This window comes from Myodes glareolus, chromosome 5 (assembly GCF_982192425.1).
Source record: "Myodes glareolus chromosome 5, mMyoGla1.1, whole genome shotgun sequence".
In the NCBI taxonomy this organism is placed as follows: Eukaryota; Metazoa; Chordata; class Mammalia; order Rodentia; family Cricetidae; genus Myodes; species Myodes glareolus.
Window position 1 is genome coordinate 51287184 of NC_142030.1, and position 20679 is coordinate 51307862.

The 20679-nt window shown below is 43.4% G+C and overlaps 1 long non-coding RNA gene across 1 annotated transcript in view; it reads left to right on the forward strand.

Annotated features, from left to right (window-relative positions):
* Positions 1-2084: 2084 nt before the first annotated feature.
* LOC146894900 (uncharacterized) overlaps positions 2085-20679 on the forward strand; it is a 61964-nt gene continuing 43369 nt past the window's right edge. The window contains exons 1-3 of the long non-coding RNA XR_015001127.2: positions 2085-2174; positions 4604-4685; positions 11944-12036. This is a non-coding gene — a long non-coding RNA (uncharacterized LOC146894900). The remainder of the gene's footprint in view (positions 2175-4603; positions 4686-11943; positions 12037-20679) is intronic.

The following is a 20679-nucleotide window of genomic DNA, read 5'->3' on the forward strand; positions in this document are numbered from 1 at the left end:
GCTGAGCACACAAAGGGACCGCTCCTGTAGGGAGATGCATCTGTGGGCGTTGGAGGCTGGAGTGCCGTGCTGTGATAAATCCCCGCGAGATTTCAGAGGAGGCGAGAGCATCGTGGCTCACGGATTTGGAGGTTTCTGTTCATGGCCGACTGCCTCCATTGCTTTGGGCCTGAGGAGGGAGAAGTAACCACGGTTGGTTGAGAGGACACCAAGGGCATACATTTTTCACTTCCTGGTGGGTGGGAAGCAGAGAGAAAGAGAGGAAGAAGGATAGAACAAAATGTAGTCTCGAAGGACACGCCCCTTGACCGACCCACTTCCTCTAATAGTTCCTACTGCCCGATCTTTCAACCCTTCCCAATGATGTCATGAAATTAGGAATCTCTCGGTGGATTAATTCATTGATAAGATCCCAGCATTGACATCCAATCACTTCTCAGCTGAGGAGCAACACTTTAAGACCAGAAATATTTCTAGGACACTTAAAATCCAGACCACAACAGATAAAGGGCCTCACATTTATTTCTCCTTATTTAAAAAATGCGAACGACTTGGAGGAGCTGCTGTGAGTTTTTCAGAAGGACTCTTCACCATGGTCGCATACAAAATACAGTGCATGCTACTTTCTCTGTGGGCCAGGGTGAAAACCATGACCAGGGGAGAGATGGTAGCACATTTCTAAGGCATTGAACATATGATTAGGCCAGAAAAAAAGGAATTGGATAATGCGGGGTGAAAAAGCAACCGAAGAGCATGAGAAGAAGGCTTTTAGTTGCCTATTAGCATGGGAGGATATTTTTGAGGAAAACAGGATTTTCTAATAAGCAGGTGTGATATTAATAAAGCCTTGGCGAGTGGCTTCGGCATTGCACGGCGTTTTCTGATCATCTCTAATGAGTTTAGTGGAAAAGAGAGATCTATAACAGGAAGAAAATTGCGAAAGAGATGGAAAGTAGTCGCCTCTTTGGCAGGAGCGTGGATTGGACGGTGCCTGCCGCAGGCTATGCCACAGTGGCCAGCACCACCTAAGTGACAGTGGCCTAAACAAGTGTCTGTCCCTCGCTCATGCCGTCCGTTTTAGGCTGTCGTTTGAGGTTTGCGTCTACAGTGGACTCACTGCAGCATCCAGGTCAGTGGAGAAGCTTCGTGTCGCATCCCCTTGGGAGGAGACAGAGGAATTAAGGTTTCAGATTAGCAATAAAATGGTGTTTGTGCTTACAGTATTGACTAATGTTCAAGGCCTTTCTACAGGCAAGGGCCTGGGAAGTGTGGAAGGCCGATGGCCTGAAGTATTGTGGAATCTGGGCAGATGACTTAGGATGACCTTTTTCTTGGAATAAATAGAGGACATTTTGAATGTATAAAAATAGGACATTTTATCAGAATAAAAATGTCCTTTGCAGATTGATGCAATTCCAGCTTGGGGAATTCATCCTAAGAGAATATTCCTAGAAATACTCAATTCATTATGTTCCAAGACAGCTCCTCCAGCGTTGAAAGATCTGTTTTAAAAACTTCAAATAAATGTGCTTCTGCTGGGGGACATAATGAACCGAGCGGCCCGCACTGCCGCCTAAGGCCATGGAGATGTCCGGGTCCCTGCTGCCACAGAGGGGATGTCCCGGTCTGCATTTTACTGAGGCTGGGTCTGTGTTGATGTCTGTGACCCATGCTACCACTGAAGACCATAAAGTCAATGGTCAGTGCTACAGCTGGAAGCCGTGTGGATGTCTGTGGGTGGGCTTTGCTGCCTCTGAGGCCATAGTGATGGTCTCAACTGATGCTGTTCCTGAGGATCATAAAGGGGTTCTTGGTCCTACTGCAGCTAGGCTCTGCTGATGCCTGTGGCCCGTGTCACCACTGAAGGCCTGGCGAATGTCTGTGGTCTATGTTGCAGCCTGAGGCCATGGAGATGTTGATGGTACCTTGTTGTGGGAGTAACTTCCGCTGCCTCAACCAATAGTCGCTGAAATACGAGCCCACAGTGCAGCGGGGAGCGACTTCCGCTCTGTCAGCCAATAGCTGCTGAAATACCAGCCCACTGGGGCGTGGTATATTTCTCTTTTAAAAAGAGAAGCAGATCCGGATCAGGCCCTCTTGGTTCCGGTGCTTGCTCCTGGTTCCTGCTCCCGGCTCCTGCGACTAGGCTCCCTTCCTGACAGTTTATGGTGTATGTAAGTTTTACCCCCCAAAATAAATAACCCCTTAAAACATAACTGGTGTGGGATTGATTCGCCGATAGTACCTATTGCGTCCAAGGTCCTTGTCTGGGTCCATGGCCCTGCTGCAGCCAGGAGCCCTGTTCTCGGTCTCTTCTGATGCCGGAAACCATGTGGAAAGCCACGATCCATGTTCCTGTTGACCATAAAGAACAAATATGCTACTTTGGCTATGGTAATGATAGCTGCAGGCAAACAGTTAAGAGGGACATGGAAGGCTTCTCTGGTAACCCCTCGCACCCCAGCTCCACCCCTCAAGTAACAGCCTAAACAGGAAGCCATCAAAGAGAACTCTTAAAAAGCATGGTAAGGATGCTGAAGTGTCACCTTGCTCAATAGGTGACTTTTGGTAGCAGTGTGAAAGGGGAAGAACTTGGTTCTATTTAAGGAGCAGACCATTGAGTGAGATATATTTCAGTGAGTATATAGATAACATAAATTGGACTGATTTCTTTTATTTTGCTGGGGAGAGGTCACAAGGATGGGGTGTTGGATAGGGAAGGACTGGGAAAAGAATGTGATAGGGGTGTATGATGTGAAATCCCCAAAGAATCAGTAAACACTATTATGCTGAAAAAAATGTAAGGACAAAAACTTTAAATAATGATTAAAACATTTAACACTGGGGAGATGGCTCAATGGATAACATGTTTGCTGTACAGGTATGAGGATCCAAGTTTAAATCCCCAGGATCCATGTAAAGCCAGGTGGGGTGGTATAATCCCAGGGCTTCTGTTGCATGATGGGAAGCAGAGACAAGCTGCATGCAGGCAATTGCAGTGTAGCAGCAAACAAGATAGAGACTTTGTCTCGAGCAAGGTGAAAGGCCAAGACAGAAGACTCACAGCTCTGTAGGATTTTTCTACGACTGTGATTGCTGAGACATTTAACCTCACTGACCCGATGGCTAGCAGGCTCTTGTCATGAGACAGCCATCGTTGGACAACTCGAACCACGCCCTGTAAGCCAGGCTAATAAATCTCAATATATATAACACTCTATCAATGTAGTTCCTTTAGAGTACCCTGGCTAACGCAGTTAAGAAAGAATTACCATTATTTATAAATGACAAAACCAGGGTCCAGAGGAGTGAGGTGTCTTGTTTAATGGAGGTAGTTACAGATATGCAATTCTGTAGTTAGATCTCAGTTTGTTGGATAACAGTGGCTGCCTCTTGGCAGTAGGTGCCGTTAGGGGTGGGGCAGGAAGGAAGGACCTTCATTCTACTCTATGGTATTGAACAAGATTTTATTTGATGCTTGTGGTACTTTGAATGTAAGTAAGGCCCCTATGAGCTTATACGGAATGGCACTGCTATGGGATAGGTGTGATCTTGTTGGAGGAAATGTGTCACTGTGGGGGTAGGCTTTGAGGTCTCATGTATGCTCAAGTCATGCCCAGAGTCTCAGTTCACTTCCTGTTGTCTGCAGATCGAAATGTAGGACTCTCAATGCCTTCTTGAGCAACATGTCTGCCTGCATGCTACCATGTTGCACCATGATGACCATGGACTAGACCTCTGAAGATGTCAGCCACCTCAGTGACATGTTTTCCATTATGAGAGTTGCCGTGGTTATGGTTTCTCTTCAATTAAAATATTTACTTCAAAATTTTGAAGTAAAGGGGAAAAAAGAAGGTGTGTGAGGATCTTTGGGAGGGAAGAAAATCAAAAATACCCTTTGTGTAGGTTCCTGAGATGTAGCAGCAGAGGGGATGAAACACTGTATCAAACTAGCTATCAAAAATGAAGATGGGTAGGGATGCCTGGTGGAGGATGCTGTGTTGCCTGACTTCCTGGAACCACGTAAGAAAATGTCTGCTTGCCCCACGCAGAAGGCACTGACTGCCGAGCCCAGCTTGGTGGACCAGTGAATTCATCAGGATTTGTATTTATAGGGATTACTTACAGGTTCCTCAAAGACTGCCAGACTCCAAGAACATTCCACTCCCCAGCATGTCTCACTCACCTGCAGCTATAGTGCCGAAGGATCTCATCCCCATCCACTGCGTAGCTTAACAGGCCTGACCTCAGAAGGGTCTTGTGCAGTTAGCCGTGGCAGCTCTGCCTTAAGACAGAAGTGGTCATGTTCAACCAGCAGGGGACAGCTCAAGGCACACACGCAGGCACGGTCCAGCTTGGGTGGAGAAGCGTCTCTGTGGATCAACATGGCTCTGCAAATGGTTGTGAGGACGAGAAGTCGGTGAACAGAAGCTGCAGGATTCGTCAGGAAAGACGTAGGAATCTGACATCCTTGAAGAACAGAATGATTGGGGGCTGGAGAGATGCTTCAGCAGTTAAGGGCACTCGCTGCAGTTCCAGCGGTCTGGGTTCACTTCCCAGCAGCTAAATTCCTCCTCACCACCATCTGTTCCTCTATTTCCAGGGAATCCAGGGGAACAGAAACGGAGGCTTGCTTCAAACTTCTGCGAGGACTACATGTATTTGGCGCATTTATGTACATTCAGGTAAACACTCCTATTCACCAAATAGTAGAATCTTAAAACAACAACAACAACAACAACAACAAAAGAATAATTAGGGTGAGGAATAAAAGAGCCTCTGCATTTGGATTGCTCTGATCTCGTCCTGAGAATCCTCCTCTGTAACACTGTCGGATGGGCTGCTGCTTGGGACATGGGCGATTCCGATACAGGCTGGGGAGGCCTGGAAAGGATGCAGAGGTTGTGTGTGTAGTGACACCATCCAGGTACTGTGTGTAGTGGAAAAGCTAGACATGACTAGAGGTTTGCCAGTGGCTTGTATTAGCTGCCCTTTCGTCACCTGACAGGAGACCTAATGTGGGTGAAGAGGGATTTCTTTTATCTTTTTGGGGTCACTGTTTCCATGAGATCAGTCCATGGAGGCTTGTTCCCATATAGGTGGGCAGAGCATCATGGTGTCAGGTTTTGTAGAGGAGCATAGTCACCTCAAAGTAGATAGGAAGAAGAGAGAGAGAGAGAGAGAGAGAGAGAGAGAGAGAGAGAGAGAGAGAGAGAATAATCAGGGAAACCTTTCAAAGTCATGCTTCCAGCGACCCACTCCTCTAGACAGAGCCCATCTCCTAAAGTTTCTACCATCTCTCAGAATAGTGCCTCCAGGATTAAGCACCCAGAATGCCCGCCCATGGGGGACACTTTACATTCAAATCTGAACAACAGAAATCAGTGAAAATATATTGAAACATCCACGACTGGGCTAATATGTAGGTTTTTCAATCAGAAATTAGTATCTGTGACCCACGGGCCAAATCAGTTCCAAGGGCGAGGGCTGATTTTCATGGCTTTAAATGGTGAAAACATTTGGCGAAGGGTGCTCTTTCACAACAGGGTGGAGGAGGTGTGTTGTGAAATGACCTTGCGACATGGTCTGTTTCTGCCAGCGCTTTGTCTCAGGCTGTTTTGACCCTGCGTTGGCATTGCTGAGTGAGTGTAGCAGGGACCCAGGGGCTGCAAAACTTGCAATGTTTACTGTTGGAACCTGAACAAAACAAACCTTTCAAGTTGTTCCGTGACTTTCCCCGGAGAGATGAGAGCAAATGTCAATTCACCCCAGATAGGGCACCAACAACATACCGAAGTTCTGGTTCCATCCAAGTCCAGCTCAGTGAATTAATAAGGCTGGGGAAGTTACTTCCAGGAGCACATCTGATTCAAAGGTAGCTGTGGCATCAGGAAACCAGCCAGGGCATCATGGGAAACTGCATCCCCAGGACTCTGTGCACAGTTTACAGGCAGCCCTGCCAGATGGGGTGTCCTCCCTCCCCAGCAATTGCTTCTGCTTATTTAACTTTTTTATGTTTCAAGAATTGCTTGGAACTTGTGAGGTTCCTTTATTTCTTGAGTTAAAGAGCTGTCCCCTCCCCCCAGTAGGGAATGCTTCAGTCTGTAGGAAGTCATTAGCACAAGAAGCTTGCCAGGAAGGGTAGATATGTTCTGATCCTGAAGCAGCTAGATTTTTCTCAGGGTCACTTGACCTGCTTTAGTTTGCCTGTTTGTTTATGCAGGATTTTGCTATCCAAGCTGGCTTCAAATTCACAATCCTCCTGCCTCAGTTTCCAGAGTGCTGGGATTATAGGTGTATGCCACCATGCTCAGTAACCTGGTTTATTTTTTATTTGGTTTATTTGATCCTGTCTTTTATTATTTTTTTAATTTTCATTTTTTGCTCCTGTCTTGTAGTTATTGTCTATCATTAATCATAAAATAAAATTTTCATTGTTCTTTTCTACAGACCAGTAATGTCTAGTCATATTTAGAGAAATGTGAATGAGTTATATAAAACACTTGTCAGTCTGTTACCAGAATGAAAAGTTACTGAGGGCAATTTTGTTTTGTTTTTGAATTTTTGGTGCTGAAATTAGAGATGTCCCCAACTATGACAAACTTTTATACAACAAGATTGGAACCCATATCCTCATGCTTACGTAAGCACTTTATCACTAAGCCAGCTCCCCAGCTTCATTCTTTTCTTTGTGTGTATGTATATGTATGTGCATGAGGCTACCTGAATGCATAAGAAGGTCAGAGGTCAACTTGGTTAGAACTGCCCAGGAGGGGAAGTCAGTAATGTTGGTCATCAGGAAAATGCTCTCAACACTGAGCGACAACAATCTCACTTCTAGGAGTTTGTCCTTGTGTTGCTTTCTTTTGCTGAGATCAATACTGTGACCCAAAACCAACTAGGGAGGAAGGCTTTCACTTCCACGTCACAGGTCATCTGAGGGAAATAAGGACAGGAACTCCAGGAGGAACAGAGGCAGGAACCGAAGAGGAAAGCTACTGGATTGTTTTCAGGAACACATTCAACTACTTGTCTTATATTTCAATAAAATATCAAGGAAATGCCACACAGACGTGACTCCAGGGCAATGGGATAGAGGAATTTCCTCAACTGAGTGTCCCTTTTCCCACATGATACTAGTTCACGCTCAGTTTACAAACACTAATAGCATAGGAAACAGCCATAGATGTGTGTGTGTGAAAAGGTGTATATCATGATGTTTACTGCAGCATTGTTTATTGTGTATAATCTGAAGAAGTTCAAATGCTTGGTGACATTTGGGCTAGTTCACCACAATCAGTTCTCAATGCCAAGATCAACTGAAGAACTGGTTAAATAGATTTTAGTACATTAAAGTGATCTATGTATCTATCTATGTAGCTATGTATCTATGTATCTATGTATCTATCTATTCATCCATCCATCCATCTATCTATCTATCTATCTATCTATCTATCTATCTATCTATCTATCTATCATCTGTTTATCTATCTATATATCTGTCTGTCTGTCTGTCCATTCATCTGTCCGTCCATCCATCTATCATCCATCTATGTATCTATGTATCTATTTGTCTGTCTGTCCGTCCGTCTGTCCATTATCCATCTATCTATCTATCTATCTATCTATCTATCTATCTATCTATCTATCTATCATCTATCATGTGTGTGGCACAGAGTGGAGCCAGAGGACAGCTCGTGGGAGTCATTCTTCCTTTCCCACGGTGTGAGTTCCAGGGATGGAGCTCAGGTCATCAGTCATAGTGTCAAGCACCTTTATCCACTGATCTATCTTCATGACACAGAGTACAATACACGTTTATGATGGAACATTTTGCAACAGAGAAACATAGATCATTTTTAATGCTCAAGTGGTTAGTTACTATTGGCAAAGAGGAGAATCCCATCTAGGAGAATATTATATATTTTATTATATACTATACTGCATTCTATATACTATATATAAGATACTTCCAAAGCATTTATGATTTCATTCTCAAACTCCATGTTCACTGTATAATTGTGGTGTGTGTGTGTGTGTGTGTGTGTGTGTGTGTGTGTGTGTTGCATGGGATTAAATCCAGGACCTCACATATACTGAATAAATACTTTGCACTGAGCTATATCTCCAGTCCTTTATCCTTATTTCCATTCTTTATACTTGCTATTTCTCAAATATTAAGTAGTTAGCTGATAAAAGAGTTGAAATGTTTGTAGTTTTAGTGGTTTGGAGGGTGACAATAAACTATAAGGTTTAAGTGAACAGATTGTACTGAATATTATGGACAGTGTCTATTCAGGTAGGGAGGAGAATGGGAAGATAGCTCAGTGATTACAAGAACTTGGGCTTGGGTTCCCATACCCATAAAGCAGCTAACAGCCATCTGCAACTCCAGATCCAGAGGATCTGATGACCTCTACCGGCTTCTGAAGTCACTGCGCACATGCAGTGCACAGGCAAAACACTCAAACACATAAAATTAAAATAAATCTTTGAAAGGAAGAAAAATAGGATCAAAATATGTTGTGTAAAAATTTAAAGAGAAATTAAAAAAAAAACCCGGGTAAACTTTCAATATCTTTATACACAGGCAGTGGTGATTTCTATTTCTAAATGAACCTCATATTCATGTTAAGATTCTTTTGTGTTTGTTAGTATTTGTCTACTTTCTACCTCGATGCCTGACTTCCAGAGGGAGACCCTCCAGCATGGCCGTCAGATAGTCTTCTTAATACTCGTGTTTCTTCTGTGTCCTCAGTTGTCACCAGTCTTCACAAGGTTTCAGACTTTATTTTTGTTCTAGATCTACTACAACTGATCTTGGGGTTATCCAGATCCCAATCTGGGGGTATTGAAAATCCCCTTGTGTGCTTTTCATTAGCAGCATACATTTTGTTGTGAAGTTCTTTGTGCACAGAGATCAGAGGGTTTGATAATAAATTGCTTCCAAGGAGTCAAGGATGCCAATAGGCTGCGAACTGACTTTAAAACTCTGAGCTAGTGAGGCTTGTTGGGATGCTCAGTAGTTCCGTCCCATCTTACCAGAGAGGCAATCAAATATTAAGAGACTGGAATTCCCTACTGTGTAGGAGCTCTTTAGGGAGCAGAGTGTGCACACTGGATTGAATTCAGGGAGGCAAGTTCGATGTGCGTTCTCCCTGATTCACTGGGAGGGAAAGCCTGTTCAGAGCCTGGGTGGTGATGGGTGGGCTCCCGGCCTTGGCCAAGTAGAATTTCTTGGAGAAATCACAGCTGGAAGAAAGGCATCAAGATGGTGGGGGGCGGCCAGCTACTTCATAAAAATGGAAATGGTTTCCTGGAGAAAGAGAAACAGCAGAAGTCAAGTTCATTTGGAGCGCTCCAGCATATGTTCTGAATTTGAAAACATTGTGCAGAAGGAAAGCGGGGAAATAAGATTTTTCCTGCAAAGCTTAGGAAATGTGTGGGCAAGTGTTTGTTGTGGGAGGACTCAATTATAAGAGCTTCTTGTCCCTTTCTTATGTCTAGATCTCTTCACCCTCTGGACTCAAAACAGAAGAACAGAAAGTTCTAGGCGAATGGATCATCTGCCTCTTTAAATTACCTTTGTAGAGACCAGTGTATGGCTCCCTCTGTCTATGTATCAGGGTTTTGGGGTTCCAAGTGACAGAACCTCCTTAAGCCAAACCAGAAAAGGCCTTATTGCTGCTGTCATAGAAAAACTCAGAGGGAAGTGGTACTTTAGACATGGCAGGAGCCAAGGACTCACTTGGTGATATCAGAGCATCTTCCTTCTTTGGTCTCTTGGCCTTCCTCTCCCCTGAGCAGGTTTGATTCTTTCATGGCCTCTCTGTTAGTGCTAGAAGAACTGTCTGGAGCTGAAACCCATTTTCTTAGTAGCTCTAGTGGGCATTCAGTGCTGATTCTTATCGGTCGGGTTTTGTCACATGCAGGGAAACTAAATGTCCCCAGTAACTAAGCCTGTGTTGGAAACTAAGGAGATGATGCCAGCTCATTAAAATGACATAGGAAATGATGGGAGAATTTGGGTATCCTAGAGACATGTTGGGATGCCATCCTGAGAGAGAGGTAGTTATGTACATTGGTCTGTCAAAAGCCTTGGAAACTGGTTCTCTACTGTAAGTCCCGGGTTCTGAAGATCAACAGGACTGCTGCTGACAACACTACGTAACACCAAAGTAAATAAGATTACGTGAGATGGGAGAAGGGGGTCACAGCCCTCATTCTTTCCTGCTGTAATTTGTTCTGCAATGACTAACTCTTTAGCCACAAATCTGTGACCAAGGGCTTATCACCATAGGAACTTCCTTGGAAGGGACAATTAGCATCTATTGTTACCATTGGGGTGTCATCATCTCATCGGGAGTTGCTAATAATGGTGTTCCTTTGGTTTTCCAGGCTTTTCTATAGATCTTTGTGTTGTACCCAGTTTCTTGAGGTCATGGCCACATCAACACTCTACCCGGCAGCTAATTAGTGACTTGTCAGCTGCTTGCTTGGTTCTCCCAACCAACTCTTTTCTACTTCAGACTAGCGAGGGCTCTGAGGTGCAGAAGGAAAGAAAATAGCGAGGATCATTCTGGACTTGACAGCCCAAGAACAGCATTTGGGAACTAAGTCAGTGTCTCAAAAAAAAAAAAAAAAGACACCCAAAGACACTCTACATTACACAAAAAGACTATATGCTGGCCAAAAAAAAGAAGAATAAAATATTATAATAGAATTACCCCTTTTTCTTTTGCAAATATTTTTTACTACTGCTTCTGCAGAAATGATGGCTAATGATAGTTGAGCTAACTTGCCCTTACCAAGAATGATCAAGCAGAGAGTCTCTGAAAATTAAACATAGTACTTTTTTTTTTTTTTTGATTTTTCGAGACAGGGTTTCTCTGTTGTTTTTGGTGCCTGTCCTGGAACTAGCTCTTGTAGACCAGGCTGGCCTCGAACTCACAAGGATTCGCCTGCCTCTGCCTCCCGGGTGCTGGGATTAAAGGCGTGCGCCACCACCGCCCGGCTCAAGCATAGTACTTTCTAAAGGCTGGGTTTTGGATCCCTGTATAAAAACTTCCCAAGATACCCTTGATTGCAAACATCACAACACGGTGTACTAACTTAATAGGAAAGACTGTATTTTTAGAATAGGTATTTGAGTAAATAGGAGGGAATTTGTAGAATTCAGAGGATCTTGGGGACAGTCCCTCTAAGTAAAACTGTTGGTTTCAGGTCAGCGAATGAAATGATTGGCAGACACAAGGTAAAACGTGTCTGCCGTATCTGTGTGGTGCTTGCTGGAAACACAGGTACCAGGCTTAACAACAATGTCACTGAGTTAGAATCCCAGAGGGCAGGGGTGTTACACCTCTGTTTTTGTGAGGCTGAGGTTCCCCAGGTGAGACTTGTGGGGGCGATGGGGAGGTATACTGTGACACAGACTTCCACCAGTGAAACAGCAAACCTGAGACAATTAATACAAGAACGTTTTATTTCAGCTTATGGTTGTAGAGATACTAGTTTGTGGATAATTAGTCCAAGCCTTTTGTACCTGTTGCCATGCAGACTATTATGAAGGAGAACATGGGGTGGAAACAGCCAATAACCTCATGGTGGGCTGGAAGAGAAGGAACTGGTAGCATCAGGGGTGGTGGTGGTATTGGTTTGTGTGTCTCAGTATCTCCTTCAAGGACATACTACTGTTGGACCAGATGAATTACACGTAAGCCTCAGCTCTTGTGTTCTACCATGCCCCAGTAGCACTATAAGCTAGGGACCTTGCCTTTGAAACTCTTGGGCTGTTGGGAGATATTTATTCAGATCCTTTAGAAGAAGTGGCTATTGATGAAACACTAGCTTGAAGGGAATAGTAGAACAGAAAAACAAACCAGGCAGAAAATATTGGTAGAGTTAGTAATTGAGTTCTAAATGTTTATTCTTTCTCCCCTGCAGGTTGTTCTCAGGTGCCCAAAGGACCAACTCTTAGTCAACATTTCAAGAATGAAAGAACTCCTTGCATGTTGCCAATTCCTTCAAGTGATCCAGGTATTGCAGAGTAGATCCCTCAAGGCTCAGGTCTGAAAGGGTTCATATTAGTGTGCATTTGTAGCCAATCATTTCAAAGATCGAGAGTCTGGAGGTTAAGAGCTTGGGCTCCTAAATCAGAGAGACGTGACTTCAAATACATCTCTTCTGGTAAGACTGGGAGTCATGGACTGATCACATGACCCAGCAGCATGTATTAACTGTATAAAATAATAGACAATAATAGACTTTATGACATGCTTGCTATATAAGTTGATCATTTCCCCTCTCACTCTCCATCTTTCTGGTAAGTTCCTCATCCTCCCTAATAGTCCCTCTTCTACTATCATTTCCGAAGAACAAAGAGGCCACGTCTAGATTCCACAGGAGAGAAAACGTGATATTTGTGTTTTCCACTGTGACTTAATTTCCTCCTGTGTAAAATAAGGCCAGGAAAAAAAGGCATGTCGTAGCTGCCAAGAATGAGGCAGCGGGTGTGGAATTCTCAGCACTGTGCCGACATGAGGTCTATAGTAATGGGAACAGTTATTACAATCAGACAACTAATAATATGTATTTACGGGTTACTTAGAGGGATGATGTAGAGGTGGGGGTCCCCTTTCAGGGTCTAGGGAAGGAAAAAGGTCACCAGTGCCCGTGGAGAGCATTCCAAAGCAGAAGGTGGGTAAACTTTCTTACTCTCTTCCTTTTTTTTTCATACCTCTGAACCTTCCTGAAACCTGACCTTGGTCCCCGAGCCTCTGAGTGAATATTGCATCTAACGCCAGAGTGGTGGCAGTGACACCTTCTTCCTATGTGTTAAATGATAAGACTTTCTATTCCGCCATAGTCACCACGAAGGAGCATCTCGAAGAAAACCAGGCCTTTCTATAGTTTGCCTTGATATTGCCACTAGAAATCAAATATTATATCCCACCAAAGACAGCTAGTGGATCCCCTGACCAGTGTAGCATCAAATCGTTTCACATCAGTTGCGATGGGGATCAGCATTAGCTAAGAATAATTCTGTGACAATTGGTGTTAACTGTTGGAGGCTATGGAGAGCTAGAAGTCACAGACACTGGTGGGGGTGTAAGAAGGTGCAACTTTGAGAGACATTTTGGCATTTCCTCTAAAAGATAAACCTAGCATATAGTTCAATAGATCTACCCATAGATATTTGCCCAAGAGATAAGGAGGCATATGCCCACATAGACACTTGTATAGAATTGTATATTATGGGTTTGTTCATGCAATGATTGTTAAAAATGGAAACAACCCAAATTTTGCCTTAATGCTAGTGTCTGGACCGATAGCCCAGCAATGCAGATCACCTGCAGCTCCTACACATGACCCAAGTTTGGTTCCCAGCACCCATGCTGGGTGACTCACAAACAGCTTCAGGTGACCCGATGACTATGGTCTTTGACGGTGCCTGACTTATATGTGCACACCCACACATAGACATATAATTAAAAATAATAAAGACAAATCTTTAAACATGTTAATGATGAAATAAGTCATGGCCTTATAATTGAATGCTATTCAACAATAAATAGGGATTAATTGTGGGCAGACATATGAGCAGACCTCAAATTACTTATGTGGGTGAAAGAAGCCAGCCCCAACTAGCATATACTATATGAGTTCATTTACATAAGATTGTCAAAATGTAAGTGCGGAATGATAGCCGATGAGTGGTTGCCTAGGAATGCAGTTTACAGGCATAAGGAAAATTTTAGGAACCGTCACAATGTTTATCTTCCTGGTGGTGATGGTTTCATAGATGAATCATTATGTGTTAAAATGGAACAGACTGTAGGGGCAGAGAGATGTTTCTGTGCTTAATGGACATGTCATGCAAGGCTGGTGATCTTGATAGATTCCCACGACTCAAATAAAAGCCAGCCACAGTATGTCTGTTAACCCCATGCTCCTGTGGAAAGACAGGAGAGAGACATGAAATTCTCAGCGTCTTAGGTCAGTGTCTTAGGCTCGCTTATGCTGTGGTGAGTGATAATGAGCCCCACCTCAAAACAGGTGGAAGATGGTTGTCCTTTGACCTTCACAGATACTCCACACATGTGCCTGCACTATCATATATGAGATACACACAGCATGATACACACGAAAGATGGAGCAAATTGTGTATTCAAAATGAGGTTTAAATACCTCAATTACGATTCTGTACAATGGTCCTCTTGAGGGATGAATAGCACCTTCCAACACCAGCCTAGGTTGTTGGGGGATATTTGATTATGCTGTAAACTCTGAGTTAGCATTTGTGTTATGTTAATTAAATAAAATTAAACTTGGGTCAGGAGCTGAGTTAGCAACTAGTTGACAGGAAGTAATCATGGAGCATCAGAGGGCATCTGGAAGAGATGGATGCACCAGAGGTAACGTGGAGGGATTCTGAGTGGCGTGACTTTTTTTGTTTTGGTGGAACCGAAGGACATTTTTTTGTTTGTTTGTTTTTTGGAAGATGCCAGCAAGGAGAGAAGGCTAGTTAGTTGCTACTCAACCTCTCTGAGCTTGTAGGTTTTCACCCCAGCCTTTGAATCTTGAGTCTTATTTATAAATAGACTGGTTAGAGATTTAGTTAAAGCTACTGTTAGCAGCAGCGACAGAGCTGGTGCCTGTGGGAACAGAATTTCCTCCAGGCTTCAGCCTGAGCAGACAGGCTGCTGCCAGAGAAGCAGGTTGGTAACTGTCGGGTTTCAATTGCTGGCTGAGATAGCAGTAGGTTAAGGCACAGCCACTGTGCCAAAGATAAAGCAACACTAGATAAGAAACCATAATGAAAAAACTCTCAACGTTTTGCCTGCTTGCCTTCCTGTGCTGGCGGGTTCATCTACTATAGCATCTTACTATATGATAGGCTCATCTCTGTGGCTACCATTTTTTGCTGACATCAGAACTCAACTTCTTCATCCTTCCAATGTGTACTGAAGACCAGTGGCTTGACACCAATTGTCTGGGACTTTATCCCAGCCTGGATCCACTGAGGCATTCGGCCCTGTGGACCGAACAGTTAATGTGTTCTCAGTCTTCCCATTGTAAAGACAGCCATTATTGACTTACCTAGGCAATATCACATAAGCCAACACGATAACCTCTCTCTCTCTCTCTCTCTCTCTCTCCACACACACACACACACACACACACACACACACACACACACACACACAAGCTGACACGCTGGGGAAAGGGCTCAAGCATGGGGATCTGAGGATCTAAGTTCTGATCCCCGGCGCCTGTGTAAAAGTCAGATTGCGATTGTCTATAATCCTAAGAGGAGAGCCCCCGATGCTCACTGGGTTGATACTTTAGCTGAATCAGTGAGCTCCAGGTTCAGAGAGAGACCCTGTCCTCCCAAAGAAGATGGAAAGTGGTAGAGAGAGAGAGACAAACATTATCAACCTCTAGTCTCTACACACAGACACACACCCACACCCGCCCCCACACGCACGTATGCACGCACACTGTTGAAAGAACGAGAAGACTCTGGTGACCGCTCTCTGCACTCACTACATGTTTGGAGGATTCTCCTGACTATTCATGGTCTCCATTCTTTCATTTTTAAAATTAAAGTATTAGACTGACTTATGTCTAGGGCCTCATCCAGTGGAGACTTTTTTTTTTTGTTATATAATGGATTTTTAGCCAGTAGGTAAATTTGTCCGGTATCAGTTTCTTCAAATGATCTTCTAACTCTGTGATAATTCTTTCCTGTGTTTAATCGACCCGCTGAGTTCTCAGATCTCAAACACAACAGACCAATGGGATGAACTTTTTCAAGCTCTGAAAAGAGATCAATAGAAGCCTAAGATCTTCTTGTTAAGCCTGTTATCAGCAGCGGCAGATTCGTGAGCGTCTCTCTGATGAAGGCTGTAGGCTAACAGTGGTCCTTGAAGGTGAGGTTTACAAAGAAAGAGGCTCGTGTTTCCTCAACAGAGCGATGCCATTTGTGCAGCGGCTGTATGGGCTCCCCCGCAGTCTCCACTGCTGAGCCGTCCTGGCGTGGCTTTGAGGGGCTGCGACCTCTCCCCTCTGCCTCCTTCTTGCTATTCAAGTATGATTTTGGGAAATGTAAGCCTCCTCATGGTCCTTATTGTTATTTTATTTAAGTTTTAGATAGAGTGTCGCTATATAGCCTGGACTGGCCTTGAACTCTCAGTGCTCTGGATTTAGGTTTCCCCAGTGCTGGGGTAGCAGGCACGTGGCACCATGCTGGCTGTTTCTAATCTGTGGGTGTAATAGTAACACTGGTTTGAAGACTGAAAGAGAAACATTCCATGCTTAATACTTAAGACTGTCTCTGAAATATATCTTTAAATAAATGTTAATTGCAACTGTTCTGTCTCTGTCTGCCTATCTGTCTCTCTCTCTCTCTTCCTCCCTCTCCCTCTCTCTCTCTCTCTCTCTCTCTCTCTCTCTCTCTCTCTCTCTGTGTGTGTGTGTGTGTGTGTGTGTGTGTGTGCAGGTGCCTGTGGAGGTCAGAGGCCAACTGAAGGGATCACTTCTTGTGTTTTTGGATAAGGCATCTCACTGGGACCAGAGGCTCCTAGATTAAGCTAGGCTGGCTGGTCAGCAAGACCCAGGGACCTGTATTTCTCCACATCCTCAACGTTAGGATGATAGGCAGGTGTGTTTGAAGGTGCTAGGGATCTGGGGATTAAAGTCCCATCCTCATGTTTGGTCAGCAGGTGCGTTACTGACCGGCTCTCTCCCGGTTCCTGTTTTAACTATCAATGGCAGTGAGCAACATCGTGATTTTGGTGCATGTATCATGCCTCTGAGAGGGCGGAGGCTACTTTGGGTGTCTTTGCATCGAAGGGGGCTGAGCCCCCAGTAGATGTTCAGTGAGTGCGGGGAGAGGAGGGATAAAGTTGCAAATGATGACTAACAGCAAATGCAGGACTCAGGATGTTAATCTCTTCGTTGGACACACAGCCTCTGTACGAATCCTGCTGATTGCGAAGGAAATGTCACCAACTGTCGGGGATGCAGCAGCACATTGCTCAAACATATGTGCCAGCGAAACCAGAAACTTGTTATTGTATGTGTGAGGGAGCTGTAATCAACACAGGCAGAGAAATGCTTTGAGTTCTTCACTGGACTCCAACAATGTGTTTATGTGCATTTTATTCTGCCGTGGGCTTACACGACTGTGCATCAGTGTGCTCCCGTGGAGAAAGGTCACCGGCATGATTGGAACCCCAACAGGGTCGGGCTCCTAGCCCCCATGCGGTTTCCCTTTTCCCTTGAAACCATTTTCTTCTCTCAAGAGTGACTCATTCACTTTGAAGCATCATCGATGTCTTAAAGTCTGAGAGGCAGAAGCGTCAGATACAAATTTTAGATGCATTCTTGTGGGATGTTCCCTGTTCCCAGAATGATAAAAGCCTCTGGTTTGGGAAGAGGACAGGAGAACTGGGGGCGTTACTCAGACTGGACGCTGACTCAGGCCCAAGGTCAGCTTTGGTCACTCTTCAGAGAAAATCATTTACTGTCTGGGTCTAGCCCTTCTGCCGTTGTGTCCAGCCTGCGTTAGAAACTGGCTGGCTCTATTTACAGGCCTGTAAAACCTGTGTCGGTGAACAGTCCACATATTTGTGCTCCAGCTGATCCTTTAGCCCTTCTAAATAAAGAGTGGAAACATGGATGCTTTGGAGTTGCTAGTGACTCAAGAATGAAGTTTTGAACCAAGCAGGTTAGCATAGGACCTGCTGGAAATGACCCAGCACTTGGGAATCTGCTCTGTCAGCAATGAGGAGAATTCTGTAATTAGACTTACTAGGTTCTAACCCAATGCTATCGTCTCCTAGTTGGGTGAGCTTGTTTCTAAACTGAGCTCATCATATTTTCAGTGGCCATGGGTTTCTTAAGCTGTAATAGAAATTGGCTTGACCTTAAACAAGGAGGGTCTAGTTGTCAGGACCCTGGACATTGTAGACAGTAGGAAGCTTCTACTTTCAGGTTTTCACATTAAGTATTAGGTTTTCATATTATCCCTCAAATGGTCCTGAATTTTAATTGTCTCTTCCTGTATTCCCTCATTCTTCTCTTTCCTCCCCCTCCTTACTTAATCCTCCCATTCCAGCCCTCCCCTACTCCATCCATCTGTAACTATCTATTATATTACAATTTGCTAACAAGATCTGTCTGTACTTAGTCCCTGACTTTGTACTTACCCTCTGGGGTTCTATGGATTGTATGAATGTATACCACATTAATATTTCTGGGTCTGGGGTACCTCATTCAGGATGATGTCTTTTTCTAGGTTTTTTTTTCATTTACCTCTGAATTTCATGATATCTTTTTTTTTCTTAAAAAATGACTGGATAATACTTTATCGTGCAAACGTACCATATTTTCTTTGTTCATTCTTTGGCCGGGGGATATCTAGGTTGTCTCCAGACACAAGCTATTGGGAATAGAGCATATTGATCATGATTAAGCAATTGTCTCTGTGTTAGCATGAAGCATCCTTTGGTATATGCCCAAGAATGGTATAGCTGGATCTTGAGGTAGATTGATTCCCATCTTCCTGAGGAAGTAGCATACTGGTTTCCACAGTGGCTGGACAAGTTTTCACTCTCACCAACAAAGGATAAGTGTTCCCTTACTTCATATCCTCACCAGCATGAGTCATCACTTGTTTTATTGATCTCAGCCATTCTCATGGGTATAAGATGAAATCTCAAAGTAGTTTTGATATGCATTTCCCTGATGACTAAGGATGTTGAACATTTCTTTAAGTGTTTCTGAGGCCTTTGAGTTGTTTACTCTTTTGAGAATTCTCTGTTTAGAGCTATACCCCATTTTTAAATTGTGTTATTGGTTTTCTTGGTATCTAGTTGTTTTGAGTTCTTTAAATATTTTTGATCTTAGTCCTTTATCAAATGTGCAGTTGCTAAAAATCTTTTTCCATTCTGTAGGCTGCCACTTTGTCCAAGTGGTACCCTTTGTCTTACATTTCAATTTCTTTGTAATTATTTATTTTTATTTCATATGCATTGACATTTTTGCCTGCCTGCATGTCCATATGAGGGTGCTGGATATTCTAGAACAGTTGTGAGCTGCCATGTAGGTGTTGGGAATTGAACCCAGGTCCTCTGAAGGAGCATCCAGTGCTCCTAACTGTTGCGCCATCTTCCCAGCACTATTTTAGTTTCTTGAGGTCCCATTTATTAACTGTTAATCTTAATGCCTGTGCTAATGGTGTTCTGTTCAGAAAAACTTTTCCTGTGTCCCTGAGTTCAAGGCTGTTCCCTACTTTCTCTTTATCACATTCAGTGTATCTTGTTTTACCTTATGGTCTTTGATTCATTTGGAGTTGATTTTTGTGTAGGGTGAGAGGTCTGAATCTATTTAGATTCTTCTCCATGCAGACATCCACTTTGTCCAGCACCATTTGTTGAAGGTGCTGTCTTTTTTTCTGATATGTATAGATGTCTATAGGTTGATGGATTTATATCTGGGTTTTCAGTGACGTTTCATTAATCGTATCCAGCTTTGTGACAATACCATGCAGCTTTTATTACTATAACTGTGTAGTACAACTTGAAATCAGGGATGGTGACACTGCCCACAGCTCTTTTATTATTCAGGATTGGTTTTTTCTAGACTTGGTTTGTTGTGTTTTTGTATGAAGCTGAAAATTGTCCTTTCAAGATCAGTCACCAGACATTTAAACAACGGTTTTCCCTCAGGTACTGCATGTCCCTACCACAGTCCCTCTTGAATTCTTGACCTCTTCTTTTCTAATTACTATCGTTTTATACACACATACACACGTCTATCTATCTATCTATCTATCTATCTATCTATCTATCTATCTATCTATCTACTATCTATAATCTATCTCTCTATCATCTATCTAATCTATATCTATCATCTCTACCTATTATCTATCTATCTATCTATCTATCTATCTATCTATCTATCTATCTATCTATTGAGTTCACTTACTGTTGTTTATATATACATGTGTTATACCAGTTATTGCTATGAAGTCCTGGCTGGCATAGAACTTACAATGTAGAGAAGGCTAGACTTCTTGCCTCTGTCTTCTGAGTCTTGTGATTAAAGGCATGTACTAGACTTTTTTGCCTTGTTGGGTTTTGCTATTTTGTTTTGTCTTATGATTTTAAAAGATATTTACTTTAAATTATGTCCAGGAGTGTTTTGCCTATGTCTGTGTGTCCATCAACATGTCCTCAACGTTCAGAAGAAGGCATTGGATCCTTGGGAGCTAGAGTTATGGATCGTAAGCCACTGTGTGGATACTGGGAACTAAATTCAGTCTTGTTGTAAGAGTAACAAATATTCTTAAATGCTGAGCCATTTCTTCAGCCCCAAACCTCCACCTTGGTTTTTGAGGCAAGGTCTCTCACTAGTTCTGGAGCTCTCCTATTCAGCAAGACTGGTTGGCCATCAAGTTGCAGAGAGCCTCCTAACTCTGCCTCTCGAGCCCTAAGATTTCTACGTGTCATTTCTTCCCCTAGAGTCATAGTATGACTGATGTATTTATCTTTACTGGGAACCTACTTCTTGTTGCCTTCTGGTGCGGGAGAATTGTCTGTGTTCTGTCAATCATGTTTAAAATAAACACTGATTGGCCAGGCAGGAAGTATAGGCGGGAAAACAAGACAGGAA